Source organism: Eschrichtius robustus, chromosome 6, assembly GCF_028021215.1.
Source record: "Eschrichtius robustus isolate mEscRob2 chromosome 6, mEscRob2.pri, whole genome shotgun sequence".
Classification (NCBI taxonomy): Eukaryota; Metazoa; Chordata; class Mammalia; order Artiodactyla; family Eschrichtiidae; genus Eschrichtius; species Eschrichtius robustus.
Window position 1 is genome coordinate 68,972,656 of NC_090829.1, and position 18,901 is coordinate 68,991,556.

The following is an 18,901-nucleotide window of genomic DNA, read 5'->3' on the forward strand; positions in this document are numbered from 1 at the left end:
GCCTACTTTGTGCCAGGCACCTTCCTAGGCACATTGGGTATACACCAGTGGAAAATACAGGTTCCGTTTTGCTGTCCTGAGCAGTAGTTTGTTCCCATGACTGTCACTTTTGTAGCGGAGCGGAGCGCCAGACCACCGAGATTGAGTCTGTTTCTTCCCGTCGCGCTCTGGGCTTGGCACACGATGGGGGCTCAAATCCTGCGGCCTGAATTGATTTATGGCCTTGGCGCAGCACGAGAGCTAAATACACAGAGCCGGAAAGAAAAGGCGATCTCGACTGTGAGACCAGGATCTTGCAATGAGCGCAAGTGTGCGTCTATGTGTATAGCCGGGGGCGCATGTCCCCAGAGCGCCTGGCATCGTGCCAAGCTGCAGGACCCACGCTCTCCCTTTCTGCGCGCTCCAGCCTGCACAGGCGGTGGCCGGGCGCCGAAAGGCCTAGCGCAGCCTCTTGCCGGCCGCGGGCCCAGCGCCGCTCCTCCTCGCCGCGGGCGGGGCCGCCCTCGGTGCCGCCCCGCGGCCTCCGCTCTGGGAAACCCTGAGCGCTGGTGGCTGGCGAGGCGGCGGGTGGAGCGGGAGCCGCGCAGCGCCGGCCAATCGCGCAGCAGCAGGGGAGGAGCCCCAAAGGGGGAAAAAAGAAAGTGCGGCGGAAAGTAAGAGGCTCGTTGCGGGAAGACTGGCCGGATCCGGGTCCCCGGGACTCTGCTTTGGCCAAGCGCACCGAAAGACACGGTGCTGGGCGATCCTGCACCCATCCCCGCCGCCTTCGCTGCGCCTGCTCTGCCTCCCAAGAAAGGTGAGTCTCGCGTGGCGATGAGGGCTCGGGGGATCACCGATCTACAGAATCTCAAGGTGGAAGGATTCTTACACATCGTCTCCTTCAACCCTATTTTACAGAAGGGCAAACTGAGGCACAGAGCGAGGCAGCGGCTGGGATAGATCACACAGCTAAGTTAGTGCCGTGGGCAGGACTCGAACCCACTGTCCAGAGTCCCGTCTTTGCTTTGTAGGCATTTAAGTAACGCAGTTGTGTGAGGGCTGCGCGTCACTGCAGCCCTCTCCCAGCTCTTTAAGGGATATACCCCGGTACACCCCCGGCCTTGGTTTCTGTGGAGTGCTGCTGTGAACGGTGAGGATAGAAGGGGGCAGTGTGTCCCAGCTTTGCCACTGGGTATCACGTCGTCTCCAGCTTGGACCTGTGACAGCCTGGGTAAAGGCTGCTTGCAGCCTCTCTTTCTCTTCCCCTGACCTGTTTTCTCAGAAAGATGCCCCGCCGAGGGTGTCCGTCAGACTCCTGGTAGAGTCCGTGGAGAGGTGAGGGGCGTCCGTGCGCCCGTCACCTCGTTTGGCACAGTGTTCTCTCCAGCCCCAGGGGAAGCGGGGCCGGTCGTCCTGTGGGAAATAGGATGCTTCTCTTGCAGGAATAGCTGACCTCACGGAGCCATAGCCCCTCTCACTTCTAAGTCCTGGGAGGGAACAAGGAAGCTGAGTTAAAGAGAAAAATCACAAACACAAAAGCAAACTTCTGCCGTTTCCTTTTTTTTTTTTTCTTTTTTCTTTTTTTTTTTTTTCGTTTCCTTTAAGAGCCAGTTCCCAGTCTGTCTTGCCTCCACCCGCTGGTGGTGAAATTGTGAAACGCCGCTAGGTTAGCTACCAGCTGAGGAGGAGGATTTACCTGGCCTTCACTCCAGCTCTGCCACCTATTAGTCGTGTGAACTTGGGCAAGTTATCCAATCTTTCTGATACTCAGTTTTGTTTTGTTTTTTGTTTTTTTTTCCAGCCATAAAATGGAGATTTTCACGGTCACAATGAGCCCTTAGGGCACTTGGGAGGATGAAACGGGATAATTCAAATAACATGCTTAGCACAGTGCCTGGCTTGGCACCTGTTCAGTTTGACATTGATGGCAACAATTAAAAATATTACTGCATAGTAACCTTGGAGACGGTGGGTTTTTAGGAAGCTGAATTTTCAGATAGAGTGACTTTTTTTTTTTTTTTTTTTTTTTAATCTAGATGTTGTGTTTTTTTTTTTCTTCGGAGTTTGAACAGCTCTTTTTATAGTGTTTTCTGAATGCCCTCTACATGTGACTTTGATCGTAGATGCTTGACTTGGTGTATAAAATGTTTCCCAGTGATGCCAATGCCCTGCTCGTTTTTTAGGCCAAGCCTCAGGTCTGTGAAACTTTGATCTGAGGCATCCTTTACTGGCAAAGAGGGTCTTGAATTTGATGAGAGGCAGAAAGACAAGAGGAGAAGTTGCAAGTTTCATCTATGTTACAGACTGTTCTAAGCCTTTTATTCCCCCTGTGTCAGGTCAGACATGCAGCTTTATATTCCTCAGCTAATATAGGAAAACAACAAGATTCCCGTGTATTTCTTTTGGATTAAACAGTGATGCTGCTAAATTTAGTCCCTTTTGGACACAAACTTACTTCATATAAACACAAACATCCACATGTGCCCTCACTAGGCTTCCTTTATTATTGGCATTATTGGTATTTTAAAATGAAATAGTGTCCTTTACATACCCCCCACCTGGCTCATAACAATTGCTTTTATTCTGATTGACTTCATTCCGTTTTTTACTATCATCTCCTGGCTATGCCGTAAGTCCCTGAACTGAGCATCCAGTATTTATAGTTGGCTGCCTGCTCCACAGTCCATCACATATGCCTGTGTTATTGATGTATGCAGAGCAGGGGTGTGATACACCTTGAGGAAAGGAAAGAGTTCGGTGGTACCCTCTTAGGTAGCTCCCGCACCAGACATTTGCAGAGGATGGGATCACTTGCTTCTGTCAGCCTGTTCCGTGTGCGTGCATTGTGATGAGCTGGCCAGGATACATCTGAATGCGTGCCTGAGAGACTGGGGACTTGTAGGGAAAAGGAGAATGTTCAAAATAAGGTCAGAACAAGGGGATGGGAGATTGAAAGCTAATTCCTTTTAGTTCTGGTTTTTTAGAGAAAGGATACTCAGTTATACCCTTTCTCCTTATAGAGATTATTTGTTACCAAATGTATGTATATAAAACTTTAAAATTTCCACAGTGTATTCCATATATATTATCTTCCTTGTTACTTGCAATAGCCTTGAGAGAAGGACATGGCGGACATATTAATAGTGGAAGGATAATATAATGATATGATAAAGTATGAAAAAAAGCTGGTTTTGTTGTCAAATTCAGATTTCAGCTCTAATTCCTATGTAGCTGGGTAATACTAAGCAATTTATTTCACCATTTAGAGTTTCTGTTTTATCCAATTCTAAAGTGAAAAAAAAAATGCTTACCCCAAGGATGCATGTGAGAATTAAATTAAGTAGAATAATGTAAAGTACATGTAGTGAGTAGGTGCTCATTGAATGATATTTCTTCTTAGTTGATCTCAGTTTATTGAGAAGAAAATTGAATAAGAGTCAGAGAAACGAGAGGTTGCCAAGGGTCACATGGTTCATAAGTTTCAGCCTTGGGAATACAGATCACAGCTTTTGCCTTCTAGGTAAGGGCTTTTCCATCACACCCTGTCGTCTCTCCAGTGAGATCTTTAACAATTTACTTCCGTTGTTGGGTTGACCTTATTTATTTGGTGATTTCAGGGTATCCTTTTTGTCCCAAAGAGGATATTTCCTTGCTAAGAGAACTATGATCTGTAGAGTTTAGTGGGGCCAGCTCTCAGGAGAGGAAGTTTCAGGGTGATGATCTCTAAGGCAGCCTGCCTACTCACATGTGTTTGAAGTAATGTACCTTCAATTCCTAGGAGTAAGGGTACTATGAAGACATAAAGCTTAGAATTATGTCATGTTTTTCTTCCTGTTCTGAGTGGTTTCCTTTTTCTGCCATCCTCGTGCTAATACGCAGGCTGTTAAGAACATGGAGGAACAAATACCATGAGTGACCATACCATTTTTCTCTTTCTTTTGCCAATTCCGAAGTCGGAAAGGATGGAATACAGTGAACAGTGTACAGAGGCGGCATTCGCAGGAAAGACCACTGCTGGTTGGTGATGCTGATCATTGGTCTGGAGTTTCAGTCCTCCCTGTGGAAACTGACGGCTGCAGGCTTATGTAGGAAAATGAACAGATCTGTTTCCGGCCCAGGCAATGGGGCCATTTATCTGTTGAGACTTCCCACAGGCCTTTAGGTTTCTTTGCTTTGCAGCAAGCAGACAGACTTGTAAAGGCAGTTTGGGGAGAAACACTGTGCTCCTTGCGTTTGGCCTTTGGAAGCATATGTTTGCTTTTGCCAAAAGGTAAGCAGTCAGCGGTATCTTAACCTGGCACAGTTAGAAAAGCAGAATGTAGCTGGAGAAAATCAGAGGAAGAAGCAGAAGAAAAAAATAAAGGTTATCTCCAATACACACACAGTTTCATTTGTTGCTCAACTTTGTCAGGCTTTTGCTGGTGACACAGATGTAGGATCTGTTGAGTCACTATTGTCTTGCCCGTGAAATATTAAAGAGAGCCACCTACTGTGCTCTTTGCTCATTTTGGAAATTGTTCTGTGGGAGACATAAAAACCCCAAAGAACAGGAAGGTTACAGAACATTTGGTATCTGATATTTTGGGGGATTAAATCAGGTTAGCTACTGATTTGCTCTCTTTTTTTTTTCTCCTTTTTGAAAGTGGGAACGCATGGTTTACACTGACGAGGTTGTTAGGAGACCTCCTTCTAGCCTGACCGTGTTCTGCCTAGCTCTAGCAGCTGTGGCAGTGTGGAGTCTTAGCGTCTGGAGGGTACCTCAGGCAAGTTACTATGTTGAGATGTGCCTCGGTCTCCTCAGCTGGGAAACAGGAACACTGATGCCTACCTAGAAGCTTGAGTCTCTTTCTCAGTGCCTTTTTCACAGGAGGCGTTTAATGAATATGAATTCTTTCTTCTGCCATCAGTTCTTGCAGTTTATTAGTCTGTTCAGTTGTGAAAATCAAAATTTAATAGCCGCCCTTTAATGAACTCCATCATGGCTTGTACTGAGTGTTTTACGTCTATCATCGCATTCAGTCCTTGCAGTAATCCTGTGTATTTTTTGAGGCAACTGAGACTCAGAGAGGTTAAATAACAGGACCTTATCGTGTAGCACAAAGCAAGCACCGATGCTGAGACTCATCTCTGCATTTCATTTCAGAGCTAGGAAAGACCTGAAATTGTGCAGCCTCTGGACTAGAACTGAGGACCTGAATTAGGACCCATGACCCACCCCATCCCCATCCTGTCTTTCTGATCCTGGTATTATCTTGCCTGTGCCTGGGAAGTCGCTTTACCTTTGGGCCTAAAGTATGAGACAGCTGGTCTAGTTCATCTCTAAGGCTCTTCTGCTACAATACATTGTTATTTTTTTTTTTTAAGATTCCTTTCAACTCTGAAATTCTATTGCCACATCTCTTTGTAAAAGTCAAGGCTAAAGATTGAAAGGGGAATAAAGAGAAAATACCCTATTGTATTATGCCAAGAAATCTATTTTCTGGATAGACAGAGGAGGGCAAGGGAAATCAGCATTCATTGGTGCATGTACTTCTGTCATTTCATTTAAGCATAAAAATAACTCTCAGGTCCATATTATTGTCTACGTTTTACAGAGGAAAGAACTGAGGCTCTGAGAGACTTAGAGAATTGCCCACAGTTATCCAGTTAGTGACAATTAGAACATGTGTGCCTGAGCACAAAGCTCTTCTGTCTACTATCCCATGTTTACTAGACACCACAGCGTAAGACCTGAGGACTCGTATAACTAGATCCATAGATGTCCCCTCCCTGTGTCCTCACACCACCTACTACTAATACCACCTCCCAAACCTACTACTCAAATCCCTTCTTGATTCTTCCCAGTTTTGGAGACCCCTTTAAATGCTTGTAACCTATTCTTTCTCTCTCTATTATAATTTAAAAAATTTTTTTAAATTTCTTTTTTAACTGTGGGCCAGTAATTTGTCCCTTTGTATTCTTGTCCAAGTCCCTGATTAGCACCCAAGCAGCTGAGGGCATGGTTTATCCTGCCCCATGCCTAGCACAGTGCCCTGTACTCAAAAGGTTGAGTTAAATAGATGATGGATTCATGCTGTGTCAGGTACGCCCAGCATTGGCTTTCCAGTTTTCTCATACTTTATCATATCATTAATTATTTCAAAGGCCATCTCTACAGACTAATAAGGTAACTTTATTTTATTTTTTTATTTTTTTTATTTTTTATTTTTTTAAATTTATTTTTGGCTGTGTTGGGTCTTCGTTGCTGCACGCAGACTTTCTCTAGTTGCGGTGAGCAGGGGCTACTCTTCGTTGCAGTGCGCGGGCTTCTCATTGCAGTGGCTTCTCTCATTGTGGAGCACGGGCTCTAGGCACGTGGGCTTCAGTAGTTGCGGCACGCGGGCTCAGTAGTTGTGGCTCACGGGCTCTAGAGCACAGGCTCAGTAGTTGTGGCACACGAGCTTAGTTGCTCCGCGGCATGTGGGATCTTCCCGGACCAGGAATCGAACCCATGTCCCCTGCATTGGCAGGCGGATTCTCAACCACTGCGCCACTGGGGAAGCCCTGTTTTATTTTTTTTAAATTTTGTGGTCACAAAATCAGACAAATGATAAGGAGTCACAGACTCTAATAAGATTGAACAATCACTGGCTCAATCATGGAAAAAGACATTTTTATCCCAATAATACAGGACATTTTGCAGCAAACACAATGAAGGATGACACTGAAGTTCATGCTTGCATATACTGACAGCAAGGCCAGTGTCAAGTGTCCTAAATAAATTACCTGAGAGAAAGTAGGAAGTTTCCAGGGAAGTGGGCAGCTGCAGTGAGCTTCGATCTCACTTTCTAAAAGCAGTGAAGAATTCATACCAGTCCAGCTATTATTTGATATAATTGGACATGAGGACAGGTGACCTTTTATGTCTAGTTTATATGTAGGAGATGCCTGTAGTTTCTTCCTGTCTGACACATAAGTCCCTATGATTACACTGGCTTCCTCTTTTCCCAATCAGTGGTAAAAGCAACAGAAAAGAGAACCGGTCATTTCTGAAAATGTTCTTTTCATCGATAGCATCGTTCCTTACGCCAGGTATGGTTAGATGCTATGGTGACCTAAAATTGCGGTTGTGTAACATCATGGGCTTTAGCATCAGACCACCTTCCCTGGATTTGACCTTAGACAAGTTATTCCGTCTATCCCTACTTTATTCTCAGCACCTGTTAAAAGGGGATAATAAAACCCATTTCATCCAGCTTTTGGTAGGTGTCAGTCAGGTGCCAAAACATTTGTTAAGAGCCTGGCACATGGGGATTTTAACCTTGTTATGATTAACAACTACAGAGATATTCAATTGCATGCCCAAATCAATATGAGATTAGAAAGTAGAAGACCTAGATTCAAATGAACAGTTTTTGTTTTTTTATAGAATTTTAAGCCCTCAAAATGCTTGTTATTATATACGCACATGCACACAAGTATTTTTTTCTTACAATAATCTGAGGTAATCAAAGTAATTGTTCTCAGCACCATTTTACATCCCGAGTCTGAGAGGCTAAATATTTTCTAAGGCCACACAGCCAGCGAATAGTGGAGTTGGGACTTGCACCCTAGATTTCTAACTCCAAGGTTATGCTTTTTCCCCCTCAATCATTCAGTGCAACAGCCCTGGTACTGGTTAGTGGCTTTTCCTTCTCTAAGAGTCCTTTTTCTAACCTCCAGAGTGAGGAATTTGGACAAGGTCCTCTCTAAGGCACGTTGTTCTCTGAATCTGTGCCTGGAAGGTAATGACTTAGGAGACGCCGTGAAAAGCTAAGAGTAGATCCATACTCTCAGTTCCACAGAGGCATTCACATGTCAGGCACGTGGAGTATCATAAAATCCAGATACCTGGCAGCCTCCTTGGCCTCAGTGAGAATCACAAGTGAGCACTGCGTTAGGAGTCACATCCATAAAGACACTTTCTGTGTCCTTAAGGATGTGATTCTGCTACATTCCCACAACCTGCAAACTGTTTTCTCCCTCTGGATCCAGGTTTGGGGGTGGGAGGAGTAAACAGACACCTGGGTTAGGCACAGTGACAGTTTTTGTTTAGGAAATAAAAAGAGAGCTTTTTTTTTTTTAAATATAAAGCAAGCGCTCTATCACCATTAATTACCATAATCTTCTACAAAGAAGTAAAGGGATAAAATATTTAGCTTTAATTTGGACTGTAGCATTATGAGCGCATATTTTCTGCTTTCTTCTTTTGAGCTAATTTAGTGCCCATGGAAGAAGCTAGACTCTCATTGAAACAGATATAGGGTTTTTTTTCCACTTAAAGAAATGATGGACACTTGAGAATGATAATACACACTAAATAGCTCTTTTCTGGAAGATTAGACTTCGGTTTGCCAATTACAGTGTGAGACAGTAGCAGGGTTTGGGGGTTGAATGGATAAAGTGGGTGGTGAAAAGTTGGCTGGCTTTGAAGTCAGAGTTGGGTTTGAACCCTAGATACTGCTTGCTTAGCCTGTCCAGACTTAGTTTCCTTTTCTGTAAAATGGTGATAAGCCTGCCCTAGCTATATCCTGGTTAGATAGACCTCTGTATGTATATCTATTCCCATCGTCACTCCTGCCATTCCTGACCTCACTTACCCTGCTCAGCTTTTTCTCTTGTCCATAGCGGTTGTCACCTTATCAGCTTCCACATACTATTTAATTAATTTGTGTAGCCTGTCAACTGTTTAGTGTTTAGTTTAGCCCCACTAGAGTGTAAAATCCACAAGGGCAGGGACCCTTGTTTTCCTCACTGCTGTATCCTGGGCGCCTAAAATAGTATCTTAGCAAATAGTATCTGCCTAAGTGATGCAAATAGCATCATGAGTAAATGATGAATAAATAAAAGTATAGATGTTAGTATTATTTATCCTCAACGAGTAGAAAGAAATAGATAAGGAAATGAATTATATAGATATATAATACTGAAATAAAAAATTTGTTATATATATACACACATATATATATACACACTTATACACATACACATATACATATATATGTGGGCATATATATTTAGAATATTGATCATATATTTAGAATATTGAAGTATAAATTTATGTGTATGCATATGTATGTGTGTATATACATACATTTAGAAGTTATCCAAAATTGCCTTGGGAGGCAGAGGTGTTAAGGTAATTCCTTGCTGTTAGCATTACTAAGAATAGTTTGGGAGAGATACAAAAAAAAAAAAAAAAAAAAAAAATATATATATATATATATATATATGTGAACGGGCAACAAACAAATAAACAGAAGACATACAAGTGAGTTCAGGGTAAGAAATAAGGGGCTGAGATTAAAACAGTGACAACAACAACGATGTTGGAGGGCTGTGGAGGAGAGGCAGTTTTAAATAGGGTAGTCAGGGATGACATCTCTGAGAAGGTGACGTTTGAGCTGAGACAAAAAAGCCTGAGAAGGAGCCAGGGTCGATCTGTTCATGGTTGAGGTGGCAGGGCCTGGTAAGAGGGAGAGAAGGGCTGGAACTAAGGTTCTAAGATAAGCAGGGGCTAGATCAGACTGGCCTTACAAGCCAAGGTAAGGAGTTTGGATTTTATGCAAAATGCAGCAGGAAGTCACTGAAAGGACTAAAGTAGAATGATGACCAGGTGTGACATATTTGGAACCTCAAACAGAGAGTGAAGGAAAATGGAAGAATTCATTTCTGAGATGAAGAGGTAAAACTGTGCTGACCTCATGTAGGTTCCTAAGGACAAATGAGAAGACAATTCAGTCTCATTGATCTGTCATTCATGGCCTTTCTTTCCCATTAGAATGCCCAACAAAACAACAACAGAAAAAAGCAGGCTAAATAGGTAAAATCAGATTCCTTTTCTTTTTCTCAAACGGTATCATTATTTTTTCCAAATGCACTAAGTAATAGATGGATATGTAAGTGCAGCTGCTCAATTCAATTCAGCTGGAAATTTTACAGTTCTTGTATAGGTGTTTTATGTAATCAGTCCCCCAAAACAGTGGACCTAGAGCTATTTCTTTATGAGATTTTAGGTACCAGTTTCTGAAATCTGCTGTCCTGAAGAGTGAGTGTGTGAAAAGCAAATTTAATTCCATATAAGATCAATTTCTTCTTTCTGGCTCTAAAAGTCTAAAAGGTGCCTAACTCTTCTCTCAAGAGGTAGAACTCCTCCATGAAGTCTTTACTGACACATGCATATGCAGGCTCATACATGCCTCGTAATAATATAAGCTTTACAAATATTAGCTTATCAAAATCTCAGAATAAGTTTAAGAGAGGCAGGTACTATTATAATCACCATTTTACAGAAGAGAAAACTGAGGCCAAGCTCACAAACTTAGTTGACAGTAGAGTCAGTATTTGAACTTGGGCAAGCTTAACCACTATACCATACTGCCCTGTGATTGTAAGAAGTGACCCTGAATATTTTATTTATCTCTACTAGTCCCACTTCACGGTGCTTCCTGTGAAGGAATAGTTCAATAAATGTATTGAATCAGTGAATGAATGCGTGACCTTTTAAGTTGCATTATTTCATTAGCATATAGTAGTAAACGTGTGGGTTTTAGACTGAGATAACCTGGGCAGGGTAATGCTACTTACTACCCCTGGGCTATGGTAAAATTACTTCACGTCTCTAAACCTGTTTCCTCGTTTGTGTTATTGGCATAAGGACATAGAACTGTTTTAGGATTAAATATGTTTATAAAGTACTTAGCAGAGTGCCTGCAATTTAATTAGTGCTCAGTCCACTTAAGCTATTTTTATTTTTATTTTTTGAACTGAAACAACCTCTCCAAACATGCTTACACTTACATACTCCTTAGTTTTTCAGTTGTGCTAGTTTTAGTCACTTCCTTTAAAATTCAAAGCCAAAAATCCGATCATATAATCAGTGATGTTAATTTCGTTCCAGGATCCATTCTGGTACCTTGCCCTCAGCATGGCACTCCTGTAGGTAGAAGGGCCAGTCCTGGGGAACTACATGGGGGCAAAGGTGCTGTAGGACCACCCTGTTTCTCTACTCCAAACATCCCTGCAGGCAGCGCTGCCCATCCTTCTCCCCAGCCAAAGCTGGCTTGCTGAAAAATTATTTTATATTCTAGTGGTGGCCCCAGAGCATTCTGGGTGACAAAGGAAAAACAGCCCAAGACTCAAATTTTGTCCCAGATAACACTTAATGAGGCTAATTTACACAGCTTGCCGGACGTTTAGGACCCCTTCTAATCATAATCACTGATATTGATCCAGTGATTCTTGTGTGCCAAGAGCTGTGCTGAGTGCTTAATTTTCATTATCTCATTCAATCCTATTTCCAACCTATGTGAATTAAACCAGGGGAAAAAATTAGAAAGTGCCACAGTTGCCTCCTTGTGTGTATTGGGGGCTGTGATGATGAAAACAAGTATTTCTTATGCGTGTTTTTCTCCACATTTTTCTTCCAAAGCAAACTGTACGGGGTTGTAACACCTGTAGAGTCTCCAGGGACCTTCCCTGCTGGGAAGAGAAATGAGGCAAAGCCTGTGTGGGGAAGGCAAGAAGCTTCATTCTAGTTGACAGTTTATTTTGCCCTGGAAGAAGCTGGCAACAATGAACTCAGTCCTATTTTGTTGGCTGCATTTACTTGCTTTTTTGTAAGAAACCAATGTGGTACTGATTTACAATGACTTCTATTTATTTATTTATTTATTTTTTGCTTTATGAGATTATTTAAAAGGTGTAATTTTTATTGTCCCACTTCTCCCAAGTTTGATGATTTCCTTGGAGGAAAAGTACACACACACACACACACACACACACACACACACACACACGAGAACAGTGCCTTAATCATAGTTGACTCTCACTACTTATTTGTTGAATAAATGCATGACAAAAAATAAAAATCCTCTTTTTTTCTGATAATGGGAGTTACTATGAGATTCTTTAATGGTGAAATTTCAATATGTAACTTTCTTTTAAATTTTTTGTTTTAAAAAATAATTTCAGAAGGAGATTATTCTAAAACATGTAGCATTACTAAATGTTGGTGACTCAGGACAGTTTACTGGAGTGGGCTGTAATTCCTTTAGAATTTATTAAGGTGAGATCATTTACCTATATACTAAATGGCCCCAAACTGGTATACTTTAAATTTGTGTAATCTGATTTTCATAAATTTTCTGTCCTCTTTCTCTTTCATTGTCTGCTATTACTTCTTGCTTTCATCATGTCTTGCTCTAGCAGTTACCTATTCTCCATACAATTAGCTGTTCCTGCTTTATTGTGGACTAGGGAGCCAGCTAACAAGTTTTATTAGAACCATGTATAAGATAATAAAAACGTTGGATTCGGATTGGAGAGGCTCTTCTCTAAGGGAAGAGAATGGAAAGGTAAAGTGGCTCTAGAAATAATCTCCATATAAGTGAGGCTACACCGTACACAGTAGCATTGGGTTTTCCTTACCTGTGTTATTAAAAAGGGAGTAGTTGCATGGATAATTCATTTACTCTTTTGGACACTAAGCAGTTTTTGAGCTCCTTCTGTAGTTAAGACACTGGTGAGATTTGTAGATTAAAATGCAATCACACTAGCACAACTCCAGAAGGATAAGAATTTATAGATCATTGTGAAAGATAAGATGCACCAGAGGTTGTAATACAACTTATATAATATTTGGATTAGTCTAAGAGTATATAACAGAACTTTTAAAAGATATGTGGTAAAATATTTTGATGTTTCAAAGGAAGAGGCAACTGTGTCACTCAGGAAGGGGTTTATGAGGAAGTGGTATTTGAAGTGAATCTTGAAATGATGTACAGGCAGGTTTTGGACATAGATTGGTGGGGAGGAGTGACGTGTGAGCTAGGGTCCAACCAGGGAAGCAGAAATGATATGGATGGGTGATATAGAATGTGGAATTTATCATAGGGATTAGTCTTACAGTTGTGGGAGAAGGTGGGCAAAGAAAACCCCAAAAGGGGACAGTTGGGAGTCACTAAGGACCCTGAGAAGGAGCCAGTGAAGAAGTCTGTTGCCCCTGCCTGTGTTAGGTGGGCAGTCAGGAAGAAATGCTGGATGTGAAATGGAAGAGATCAACCTGGGGACAAACTGCAACCCTTAACTATCTCTGTCTGTATCTAACCATACTGTATGGGTGGCCTGCAGAAGGAGCTGGTGCTCTTAGCCATGGAGCTTCAGACTTACCTGGCTTTGGGCATGAAGAAGTTGAAGAAGGGGATCTAGCCTGGCTGCTGCCCCCACCTAGGAGGTGAGCCATCAGATCAGCAATAAGGTGCATGAGCTGCAATAGCACCCAGGTGCCTAGACAGACCCTCCCAAAGCAATTGCTACTACTTCACTTCTCCCCTCCAAATCTCATGCACATTTCCCTGTGGTCAGCCCTAACTCAGAACCATGCAGACAAGGGGATTCTGGAAAACATAATTCCAGTGGAACTAAACTGACACAGTTAAAAACCACAAGTGATACTACAGATAAAGGGAACAGGGTGAAAACATAAAGTGAAGGAGGGAATCGGGTGTCTTGCTGGGGCAGAGCCCCGTTTGACCAGAAGATGGTATATGAACACTGAGGTCATTGAAGATCAGACTTTAAAAAGGTGAGCAGAGGCTGTATTTTGAGGACCTGACATACTCTGTTGAGCAATTTGTGTTTAATCCTGTAAGGCAGGGAGAAGCACTGAATATTCTTGAGCAAGGGAAGGGTGTAATCAGACCTGTGTTTTAGACAGGTCTGGCAATGCAAAGCATTGGAGCTTCGAAAGGGAATAGGCGGGGCAATTAATGAACATTCTATTATAATAATCCAAGGAAGAAAATTTGCATTCCCAGAGCTCTCTTCTACTCTCACGGAGGGAGGTGACTCAGAGTCATCATAAGTGGTTGTTCAGGACCATCCTGGGAATAAAAAATATTTGTGTACATTGCAAGCCAAGCTGATTTGATCTAGGGCTAATGTTGTCAGCTATAGTATCCTTATGGCATACCTAGATCACTGTTCTTTAAAACTCCCTGGTGCTTCTGCCTGTGAAGAGCAAGAGAAAGTGTATATGTAATTGGAACACTGACTGAAATGAAATTGGCTTATGAACCACGTCATATCATTTTGAGAGGAAGATCCTATAAAATAAATATTACTTGCTTCACTTAGTAAACTAATGCTTTTTGGTTTTACTGAGTGGTAATAGGAGTGTCCCCATATGTCGATCCAGTGCCTAACAATCTGCAAATTACTCGCATGTCCATTATCGCATTTGATTTGACAACAACTCTGCAAGGTCACTTTGGTCTGAATTAGTATACGTGAGAAAACTGAAGTTCAGAGGTGATAACCATCAAGCGACCCCACAGCCCCTGATGATTCAAGAACACTCACTGCAGTTCCATAGATTCATTCAGTGGACACCTTTCTATCACTCATCCCTTCATCTCACTCAATGCACCACTGCCTGATAATTTTCTTGGGACACATCTCTGGTTCTGCTGTGTCCCTGTTCTAAATCTGTCCTTACTTTTTGGACTTCATTACCTTTAAGGTCTGTTCCCACCCAGAGAGCAGGCCCCTTGTAACCCAGGTGTTACAGTTCCAGCTGTCTGATTCCTCACCCTCTGGCAGGATCTTTACTGCCTTCCCTCAAAGTGCAGAACACCAAACACAGGGCAAAGAGGGAAAGCCTTCTTTACAAGAGCATACCTGAGCAGGTACATTAGCATACCCGGGAGATCCACACAGTCTTTGAATTAGACCATTCCATAAGTCTTCCCTGACAGTGCTTCCAAGCACATACTCCTGAATGTTTGAAAATCATATCTCCTGGCTTTCTACTTGTCAAAACACAGCAGCTCATTCACTTGTCTTGACTTATTTAAAACACACACTTATACCCAGTGCTGTATCGCTGAGATTTCAACAGTGAACAGCAAGTGAATAAGGAAGCTATAACCTCCATTCAATGCACCCCTGCAGTGTTTTGTCCACTTAGAGAGCTCCCTATGGCATAGCAAGTTAGGGTGACAACTTCAGGTGCTATACTTGGGGACGTCTAGAACTGTTGCTGTTATTAATGTAGAGACACGGCTCGGGAGAGCAGGAGGAGGCATACAGGAACCAAGCTTTCTAGTTGCCATTAAAAGGAGTACTTTTAATGGTTCTCTGAGAATACTGAATCATAGGGTTGAAAAGACTAAATTGCTGGCTTTGCAAATAGGCTAGAAAAGGATGTCCCTGGTTTAGTCAGTCAAACCTGTCTATACCTGGCCTTCCAAGTTCTAGTACAGTGTACTTTCTACTATAATATGCTGCTTCTCCTGCTTTGGTTCTCCCCCGTGAGAACTGCCCTCATTTCTCTCCACCAAACAGGTGGGTTTTCTGTTTCCTGAATTTGCTACAGTGTGTAAGGGAAAGTTTAGGAGAATTGAAGGCTAGATTTCTAGTATTAAGAAAAAATAATAATATCCAAGAAACTGGAGTGCTTTCTATGTGCTAGGTGCCTTATAAAATTATCTCACATGATCTTCATACCTCTAATTCCATAAGATGTCTTACTGACCCCATCCATGAATAAGGAAACTGAGACTCAGCATGGTAAAGAAGCTTGCACAGCTATAGAGGATTTGAGGCTAGGCCTGTGTGACTCCAAAGCGTATGCTGAAGCCATGTGTTTTGATTCACTGTGGTGCGGTGTCCCCTCTATGTCAGGGACCCATCCCATTGCTTACACGCACACGAGAATCTTGTAAACAATCTTTAGTTACTACACTGATCTGTCCGACAGTTCCCCAGAAACCCAGCTTGGGTGAGCTAGCCCACTGGTCATTGGAGTTTCGGCCTCTTATTTCTTTCCATTCTCCTTTTTCAATTTCCTCTTAAGCCTAGCTAGCATAGGAGCTGCATTAACCAACAGATGCCAGTTCTTCCCATTTTAATGGCATTTTCATTTTCTCAGTATGCTTTTCTCACTATGAGGTTTGGAGAGACGAGTAGAGAGCTCTATGGAGACATGGAAATAATGTCTCAAATACTGGAACCACTGGGTTAAATGTCCAAAGGTGTCCGTAGAACAGAGAGGCACGTTCCTGACATGGTTCCAGAGACCTCAACCAGGACAAGTAGGTAGAAATTCCAGGGGATCAGAGTCCTGCTCAACGTAATGAGATACTATACAGTCCGGGTCATATGAAAAGTAAACTGGTAATGATTTCACCATCGCTAGAGATATTTAAAGAGGCCCCGTACATCCACTTGGCAAGGATCTTACAGGGAGAATTGAATATTGCAAAAAGAAGTTTGAATCAAAATGACACTTGAGGGCCTTTCCGGCCTTGAGATTCTGTCTTGAATTCACTTAGAAACTTTATCTTGGGAATAAAGGTTTGCCCTTGTTACAATTAACACCAACTAGTGATATCGCCTCCTCCCTCCCCACTGTGCTTCCCCCGTCTGAACAACCACTCGATTTAGGACGGGGACTCAGGATGAGGAAGGATGTGGCTTCTTCCCGCTTGGCAGCAACTCCGTGTCAGAATGGAAGACTTGTGTCTGCGCCTGGCACGGATCCGTCGGGCCCTCTTACCAGCTCAGTCGTGTCTGTGACCAGAGCACGTGGGAGGTGCACATCCGTGTAGAAAAATCTCCCACTGGCTGCCAGCTCTGGATTTTTGTTTTGTAATTACTAATGAATGCAGTCTTGCCCAGGGCAGACCTCTTGGAGGAATGAAGACACACCCTGAAACAAGTCTGAGTCAGACCAGATAAGCATCCCCTGCAAAATAATCCCTCTGCAGTTGGCAGCCTATGAGAAAGTGCCTTTGAGACCAGTTTCTTCTTGCCGTTTCAAAGGAGAGCCGCTTACGGGCCAGGATGTCAGGAGTGCAAAGCTCCTGTTTTTTTTTTTTCCTATTTTCTTTTCTTTTTTTTTTTTTTTTATTTTGAATTGGCTTACTACTCATCTGAAAGCTGTGCTGTTCAAAAATGATAATCCTTTGACTTAATGTCAGAAGTGAGACAATACCTCTGTTCTTGAAGGAAGGCGTGTTAGAATGATAGAAAGTGTCCAGGAGTTGATTAACAGCTTGGATTTGAAAGAATAAAAAGTTACCCAAACTGGCAGTGGGTCATTCAGACCAGTACTGCGTGTAAGAATGGGCAGTGCTTTTCAATGAAATACGGTTCTCTTTCCCTTCAGGACTTATAAAGACTTTACCAATCTCCAACCCAGTTCAACTTTTTTTTTTTTTTTTTTTTTAATGAAATGCTATAGCTAAGTATACTTTGCTCAAATCTGTCACATTTGGATATCTCAAACTGTGAAGTCCCTTACAGGGATGCTTCAGGAACTCACAGCTATCTGGTCAGGTCAACCCCACTGTCCTCAGGAAATAAACACGTGAGAAACTTCATAGGTGCAGGAATTTCTTTAGGGATCTGGTTCCACACTGCCTGAAGGTAGTCTGGCCAAGATTTCACGCACACACCATACATCTTGACAATGTCTTGGGAAGAGAACAGCAGCTTCGGTTCCTCTGGCAGCTGGCCCGTTGTTCCTGGGCCCAAGTAGCTGTCCTCCTGTGACACAGGACCGTTGCCTGTTTAGACATGACTCTTTCCTGGGCTATAAATGGTGGGTTATTTTTATGGGACAGTTATATTTCTTAGTAGTTTTTCAGAGTTGGGAGGCAGCATGGTTTCACCAGAGAAAAGCTTGAATTGGGAATCAAAAGCCATCTTTTCACATTTCACAAGCAACCTATTGACCTCTCCTTCCTGGGCTTCTGCTTCCTGGATAGTATCCCAAATAACATTGTTTGACTTCTGAGGCCCTTTCTGATTTTCTAGAGGTCATCTTGATAAGAAGATAGCTAAAGCGGGGGTGGGGGGGTGGGGGGGGTGGGGGGGGTGGGGAGACAATTAAAAAAAACAAAAAAACAACTAATTGTAGGATAAGGCTTAGGAAAATATGTTCTCTATTTTAAATATATTGCAAATATATGAAACTTCATCTGTAATGTGTAATACAGGGTGTTCGGATTTCCCCTGTCATTTCTATTTGCTAAGACCTGACTAGAAATATGAATCATAGCCATGAGGAAGCTTAGAAATCATCGTGTTTAATTCACTCATTTTATGCATAAATAAACCCAAGGTCCTTACCCAGAGTTACGCAGAGCCTTGAACTCATCCCCTGCCTTCTTGGGCAGCTCTCTTTCTAATGCATTGCCTGTTCAGTTTATTTAACAGTAATGAGCCTTTAGAGAAAGAATCAGGCCAGATTCTCAAAGTTGATGGCTTCTAAACCCTAGTTTAGTGACTATAAGAACATGCTAGCAAGAAGATTTGATTTATGTATGTGACTTATTTTCCCCGTGATAAATGTTTTGGACATATGTTCCCTTTTGTGCAGCTCTCTTTCTGGCCAACATATAACACCTTTCTTTCTCTTAGGTTTAGAAGGTCTCTTCTCCATGGAAAACTTATAACTCATTCTCAGTTCCCTACCAGGGCCACTCACTCTGACAATTCTGATTACAGTATTTCTTACGGTAAAACCGCAGCTCTCTGAAAAGACTCAGTTCTTTCTGGGATATAGAGCATTATGAAAAGTTAAGGTTTCGGTTCCTAATTACCAATTTTGTAATCGTGGGGTAGCCACAAACAAGGGATAAGATTCAACCTGTCCTGGATTATAGGTCTGATTATTTCTAACAACCAGCTGACCTTGGATCAGTCATGTTATCTTCGTACTTTTGTTTTTCTGTCTGTTAAGTGAGGTAGTTGACCCAAGGCCTTCCACAGTTCTTCTAGGATCAAGGATCTTGTTGTAACTGTTTTAATAGTATGTCTTTCTAAAGTGTATTCCATACCACACAGCTGTCTTATAGTGAGTATCCTGAGAAATTATACCTTTAATTAATAATTCAGG

General features: G+C 42.3%; 1 protein-coding gene across 3 annotated transcripts in view; it reads left to right on the forward strand.

Moving 5' to 3' along the window:
* The first annotated feature begins 652 nt into the window (after window positions 1-652).
* The window catches only part of IL1RAP (interleukin 1 receptor accessory protein), a 122,806-nt gene continuing 104,557 nt past the window's right edge, over window positions 653-18,901 (forward strand). For all 3 annotated transcript variants that reach the window (XM_068545464.1, XM_068545465.1, XM_068545466.1), the window contains exon 1: window positions 653-796. The gene's annotated coding sequence lies outside the window, so the exon portion shown is untranslated. The remainder of the gene's footprint in view (window positions 797-18,901) is intronic.